Source organism: Zonotrichia albicollis, chromosome 2, assembly GCF_047830755.1.
Source record: "Zonotrichia albicollis isolate bZonAlb1 chromosome 2, bZonAlb1.hap1, whole genome shotgun sequence".
NCBI classification, from domain to species: Eukaryota; Metazoa; Chordata; class Aves; order Passeriformes; family Passerellidae; genus Zonotrichia; species Zonotrichia albicollis.
Window position 1 is genome coordinate 17,672,644 of NC_133820.1, and position 7,263 is coordinate 17,679,906.

A 7,263-nucleotide genomic window follows, 5' to 3' on the forward strand; every position below is an offset into this window, starting at 1 on the left:
TGCCAAGGCTGTTCTGCAGGGACCTCCTGTCCCAGGCAGCCACTGGTGGTCCCACTTGTGACACTGACTCCCTGCTGACATCCACTGCTCTTTCCCTGTGCCTTGTCCCCCCTGTGCTTGCTGAGGGCTTAGGAAGGACTTCAAGCACACCCACAAATGATTTATCATTAAAAGACTGTTTTAAATATTATTTCCATTATGGGCAAGATCCATATGGGGATGTGTGCAGTTCAGAAATGTTGTAGGAGGGGAGCGATGAGTGAGCTCCTTAGGGCTCTGCCAGGTCCCTGTAGCATGTGTGTGCTCCACTTGAGTCACAAACATGAATTGAGAAGAGGGGAGGCCACAGGGCCATTGCACAGAGGTGAGAAACTCTGTGTTGCTGAATTCAGTGATGGTGTAAAGGATGCTTGAAGGTGGCTTCCTGCTCGTGATGTGGTACATTGTGGAGCAGCGTGCCTGTGGTTAACTCTTCCTGTCATGGGTGAACAGACAGAAATGATATTTGGTTTTTTGTGCAGTGCTAAAACACTCTTGTAGTCTCTTCACATTTTCATGTGAAAAGTGGGAACAAAATTCTGCCATCACTAAAATGAGTTGTCAGAACAACTGCATGTATGAGTTTAATTTCAATTAATATTTAATAACTAGCTAGCTTTTCTTGGGATAATGATTTCACAAGAAGAGAAAGATCAGAGCAGACCTCCTGCTAGTGTAGCACAGATACAGCAGGAACTGCAGAATTGCAGGGTCAATACAGCTGAATGAGATCCTGCCATCTGTACTCATTGTGGGTAGCTCTCCACTCCTTGAGAGTCTGCACCTGGGTCAGCAGGACTGTGTAAAGGAAAGGACACACTCTGTGTTTATTGAGGAGCAGAGTTTGACCCTAACTGCAAAATACTCCTTCCCTTGCAAAGAATAAACCAGGCATGGCTTAAGGCAATCCTGGGTGCCTGCTGCCTTTTGTGAGGGGGGTGAGATGTCTCCTCACAGATCTTGCATGTTTTGAGTCTGTGCTGTCCAGCCCTTTCCACAGTCACATAAATTCCTCACTCAGCTGTGTCATGGCAATATTATTTTATATAAGCAGAATTTAATACAACAATTTCTACAACATGTTTGGAACAGCAAACACTTCTGTATGGCAAACAATGCTAGAAACACTCAACCATCAAACAATAGCTCTATGGTTTTGACATCAATGTCAAAAGTAATATTTCTACTCTCAGCAGGTTAGCAGATATAGGTGGTTGTGGTCCACAGATAAGAATAGGTGCTGATTTGTTTCCTCATAGTTGTATTGGCTCTGCAGTGCTAAAAGTCTTGTTAGTTCTTGTCCTTGGCATCGTCAGATGCATTACTCTGAATTTTGAGAGTTACAAGAGCCATTAGGTACAAAGGAGGGAACAAGAAGACCCACAGCATATGTTCAGTCTGCAGGCGAACAGCACTGCCTGTGCTAACCCCGATCCATGTGCATAAAGATGGTCTGGGAAGTTAATTATGACAGGCAAAAAAAAAAAAAAAGAGAAAGGCCTGTAGGAATTTGCTCCAAATGACAGCAAGTGCAGTTGGCAGGATGACTGAAACTCAGTCCCTGAAGAATCCCTCCAGGATATGTAGCTTCCCTGACACAAAGTGAGTGGGCTTATTAGCTGGATTTGATGATAGATTCATTTGCTACCCATAGCCAGACTAACATGTGTAATTCTTCCTCTTTCTAATTTTTTTTTTGCCATTGGATAGGGGCCAGCTCCATAGATCAATTTGTTTATTTGTGGTGGTTTTTTTTCTGATGATGGATGAACCAACTGATAGTGCCATCACCGCCTTGTGAACCCAAGGATAAATTCATGGGCTGTTAGCAAAAGCACTGCCTAATACCTGTCACCTCCAGTGAGCAGGCACTGCTCCTTTCTCCCCAACTCTCAGGATGGCTGGAGGCACCTTTTCCTTTAATGTTTTATTTTTCACTGAGCTGCACCGTGTGGTTAATTTTCCTTTCTACTTTGCAGCTTCTCATCACCAGCCTGCTCCATTACGTAGGTTTATTCCACTTTCAGATATCACAGCTCGACAAGTGTGAGGCACAGGGAGGAGCAGCAGCACAGATTTCAGAGGATCTGGCTAATTTCTCTCCTGGCTGGCATTAAGGAGCAAATAACTGAGAGTTTGTACCTTTTCATTGGAAATTAATCCCCAAAGGTATGTGGAGACAGAGGAAAGATGGTTTTCAGGCACGGCCCACCAGATGCCAACAGGGGGAGTTTCAGCTCTGCCTCAGATTTAGGCCTCTGACAGTCTCCTCACCTTTGCTGATATTGATCATGAGGGATAAAAGTTATTTATTTTCCCACATTTCAATAACATTTCTTAACGCCTCTTTCCTTTAAACAAACACTTCCGCAACTCTTCTATAGATTGAAAATGAATACGCAGTTCATATCTCTTGTTGAAATCCTTTTAAAAAGAGACCAGTGATGGAATGGTTCTACACCTTGCTTTGCTGGAAGGAAAGAAAGCTAATTTGCCTCTGGGACAAATCAAAACCAGATTTTAGAAAGCAATCTCAAACTTCTCTCTCCTCCCTAAAAACCCTGATGGTGAGGCACAGTTGACTTCTCTTGCTCATTTTGCATTGACTGAGACTTGAGTGATAAGATTTTAGAAAACCAAAAATCTGCTTCTGGCCTACCAGCTTAAACAAATTAATTCATAAACAGATAGAAAACAAATATATAAAAAATATACCTTTTTGATATATTTGTTTGTTTAAGGCGGCAATAAATGGAAGGACTTCCATTGTGAGGAGGCAGAAAAACATCTTATGAAAATGAAGCTCAGTCCTTAGAGTGGGGGTGTAAACCATGCTCGTGTACAAATGAATGGAGGAAGGTTTTTTGAAGAGACATTTTGTCTCTTTATAAACAGGATGGATTATGTCTGTGCAATGCTGCAGTTAGTTCTGCCAGGTCCCAGTGAACTGCAGTTTCTTTTCTTTTCACTAAATTTCTCTTTTGTATTTGAAAAATTGTTTTGGAAATTGGCTTCAAAGAAGAAGGGCTGTGTATTTTTTGTAACAGAAGCATGATATTTCCAGTTGCTACTGAAGAGGGTATCTTCTGTATAATGAGCCTCTAGGGTTCACTCAAGTTGCATTTCAATCATTTTTTGCAGCCATCCAGACCAGACTTCAGCTGCTGAATCTGCTTCATTTCTGGGTGTGAAAACATGTGCAGATTAAATCCAAAGCTCTTCAGGAGAAAGCTGAAATGTCCTGAGTCATCCAGTGAGAGTTAACAGTAGTCTCTTTTCAGAGACATATTACCTCTGGCTCTGAGCTTCAAAACTACAGCTCCTTTCAACTACAATGTCTCAGCTGAGAGGGTTCAGAGCTGTGATCTTGTCAATAGAGGACAGGATGGAAGAAATTGCCCTTTGGCAGAGTTGGGCAAATCCTGGAAAATGGACTTCTTCCTATTCTGTGGAAAGAGCATTTTTAAGGGATTAAATATTCTTCATTTTCCACTTGGCATATGAAATTTGAACCCGCAAGATTTGTATTTTTCTTCATACCCATGCATGGGAGGGCCATGCTCTGTGTAATATCCAAAAACATATGAGTAAGAATGTCTGTGTATATATGTATGTATTTGTGTATATATTTATATATATAAACTGTAATTGCCTATTTCAGAAATCCAAATTAAAATTCATATCTACAGCAGTGATATTCATCATTTTACTCAGTCCAGTTTTGCAGTCAGTTAAAAACCTTTTTAATTAGTAGCTATCAGCAATCCTGTGAGTGGGTTGCTGAGTAGAGAAGGTTAATGCTCTATCTGAGGGGGAAGGGAGAGAACTTGCTGTAGGAATTAGGACATTTTTCTTGATTTGATGAAATTGTGTTGGAGAGAAATCCACTGTGTCTTGATATTGACGTAATAGCATTGCATATGCTGAAACATCCCTCTGTAATGGGCTGATCCAAAGGGCAAGGATGGCCTGGTGAGGTTTGCCAAGATGCTCTGTCTATTCCCATGCCAGCAGACCAGCCAGGAGGGGTGAATGCTTCCAGGGGTATTAGGAGGGATGCCAAGATCAGTCAGGGCTGGCAGGTTTCATTAGGACAGTTGCAATATTGTGGTAATACATCTGTCTGGGCATGGCTCTTGAGTCAGAAATGGAGAGTAAAAGTAATTTCCAAGGATACTGAAGTAGGTCACTCCATCCCTGACTGTGACCCAAATTTCTCCCCTGAGAATGAAGCCTCATTTCACACCCCAGCCAAGCAGTGTGAAGACAGGGCTGGAAACCATTCCAGTTCTCCTGTGTGTGAACTTCTGCTCAGAGCCCAGACTGGTTGTTGAGGCCACTGGCAGAGAGTGAAAGAGAGGAAAGGCATGTGGATGTAGGGAGGCTGTTCAGACCAAGAACTGAGAGAGGCTGTGTCACAGGATTAAGGCAGCTATGCAAGCTTGCGCAAGTATTTCCACTTGCGCTGTCCTCACACCTTCTCTGAGGGGAGGTTTTTGTCCTGGACACAAGGACTGTTTGTACATTGCCATGCACCACACACACACACACAGCCCCTGGCCACGTCTGCTTGTGTGGACATGCCAGTTTGCACCGTGCCAGGTGTACCCTGGAAAAGGGAACAGACAGGGAAGGAGCTGTGGAGCAGCAAACTCTGGCTGGGATGGCTGTGGGAGCAGGGCCTGCAGGGCCTGGCTGGGGGCCATGCTGGGGACCAGGCCTGTGTCTCCTCTGAGCCCTGCTGGACTCTGAGGCAGCTGGGCTGAGCTCTGCTGAGCTCTTTGTGTTTCAGCAATGAGGATCCCAAGGCTATATTCTCCAACTGTGGGATCTGATCTTGGTTTGGGAAGCATACAAAATATTGCTTGGGAAATGTGCAAAATGGCCACAGCAGGATGTGGGGTATGTCTTTCTGTGTCTTTGGACAAGAAGACGAAACTGCTGCTGTCAAAATACCCACCATGTGAAGCACCAAGGGTCAAAATGGTGTTTTAAACAGGATAACCCATTCAGTGGGGAGGTAGGTGGTGCATGCACCACTTGCACAGCTGGCTTTGCAAACCACAAAATCAGAAAGAGTAAGTAGGGAAGCATCAGTTGACTTGTAGAATGAAAGTGAACATTTGAGGGAAGTACATTAAAATTGTTTAATGCTAAATGAAATAGCAATAAAAAAATGCCTTATATCTCTATCTATAACTCCCAGGCAGGCTTACATGGACAGTAAATAAACCAGCATGCTTTTATGGAGTAAGGCCAAGATGCTGTCAAGGATCACATATCTTTTAGTCAAAAGTGATATAGGATCATACTGTCTCTAAAGAGAAAAGCGACAGCTACAGAGGGGAAATATCTGTAGAAGAATTGTTGATTCTGACAGCTGTGTGTTTAAAGCACAAAATCCCATGAAACACCACCGGGAGTTAGAGAGGAATGTGAGGCAATTCTTTAGAACAAAACAAAACAACAAAATGGGAAGCAAGTAAGTTGTGTCTACCATGTGCTTAAGAACAATAGTGCTGAGTCAAAACCTGCTGGAATTGGTTGGGAATGCTGTGGTTTAGCAAGCCCAACTGAGTTGAACTGGAATGCTCTTTTTTGTCTTTCAAAAAGCCTGTCAAGGCTGGCAGAGATCTGGTCAGCTGTTCAAGCCCTGCTGAAGAGCCCTCTGGTTAGGGGCCCAGTAGAAAAATTAAGGGTCAGGCAGGTTGTGTTTGAGCAATGTGTGGAATGGGTTTATTCTGCATGGAAGAAAAACGTTTGTTGCCTCAGAAAGATGCGTCCTTGTGCACTCTTCTGAAGCAGGGGATTGCTGTGTAAATAGGAATGTGAACAGCAGTCGGGGGAATTATTTCATGCTTGTGACGTTACACAGACTAGTTTAGCTCTTCATTTAAGGGCTCATGTCCAAATTGATTCAGGTCCAAGTCAGAGCTTTGGTCTTGCACCTTGCTCCCTCTCTTCTTGCCAGCACTGATATTTGCATGGTCATGTCATGAGCCAGTTCAGGGAACTAAACTTCTTACAGGCCTCAACTTTTTCTGCAGAGTTACTTTTTACCTGATTTGACTTCCTGAACCAGCTCATAGTAAGATCATAGCAAGGCCTGGTACTGGCACACGACATCTTGCTGGAATTTGTGGCTGGGGTGAGAAGGAAATTACAGGACTTGGATTGGTTGAGCTCTTGGGGAACTTCAACTTACAGCAATTCATCCTTCCTCCTGCTCCACTGCATCCACTCATAGACCTTCAGTCCCTTTGGATATTTTATATCCACATTTACCCAACTGTAGACTCTTTAACTGGACTCCTGCACTCATCAGCATGGGTCCATTTGGGTCTGTGAAATGCTGTGAGTTCTCAGCTTGGAAGGCTTAAATCTCACCACCCTGATGTCTCCTTCTCCGGTCAAGACAACAGGGGTATATAGAGAGGTACAAAGACTTCCTACCATGTAAATGAGTTAATTCTGTCTTGTTTTGGGCACATCTTGGGAAGAAAAATGGGTTGGTGCCAATGTCTTGGCTTCATCCAATGCTGGTGAACCTTAAGATCATCACTCACCCTCTGGGCACAGGCAGGGTCTGAAGTCACATCCATTTAATGTTAGAAGGTATCTATGCATGAAAAGAAATAGATCTTAGGATGGTAATGATTTGCTCCCATTTTCTTTATGGGGCCACAAGTATGAACACAAATGTGCACTTTGGTAGAACTGGTAGAGAACAGGGCTTCAGAGCATGGTCTCAAATGGTGTCCCCTGGGAATTTGCCTTACCAAACAACAACGTCTCCTTCAGTTCAAAGGAAGTCAAAGTATTTTCAAAATTTGCTTTGTAAGTAACAGTTGCAGTTGCTGCAGAGATATTCAGCAATTGTGGCTCAGTGTGGGAAGTAGCCTGTGAAATCACGAGAGGTGGGGAAAAGTCCCAATGTACAATTTCTCTCTTGAGTGTGGGTTCCACATTTTCCAGACCCTAACTCAGGACTTCTCAAATTTCACCTTTTCTGACAGTTTGACTTTACTTCCATTTACCAGCCATTGTCGTTATTTTGTGTCTCCATTGCTCATCTGTTTGCCATAGCAATTTCTGCTATCTCTATCTATATCTATGTTATGTTAAAACACATAACACAGCTTATGTGTTTTAACTTCTAATGACTTCCTTAATGTTTCCTTGGTGTTCCTCTGTTGGTGGGTATAGAATGCAGGAATTTTTTCC

At 43.2% G+C, this 7,263-nt stretch overlaps 1 long non-coding RNA gene across 2 annotated transcripts in view; it reads left to right on the plus strand.

Annotated features, from left to right (window-relative positions):
- The window catches only part of LOC113459515 (uncharacterized), a 96,562-nt gene that overhangs the window by 19,836 nt on the left and 69,463 nt on the right, over window positions 1–7,263 (plus strand). The window contains exon 3 of one of the 2 annotated variants that reach the window (XR_003380821.2): window positions 3,181–3,699. The exons of the other annotated variant lie outside the window; for it this stretch is intronic. This is a non-coding gene — a long non-coding RNA (uncharacterized LOC113459515). Of the gene's footprint in view, window positions 1–3,180; window positions 3,700–7,263 lie in introns of those variants that run through there. 2 annotated transcript variants of the gene reach the window in all.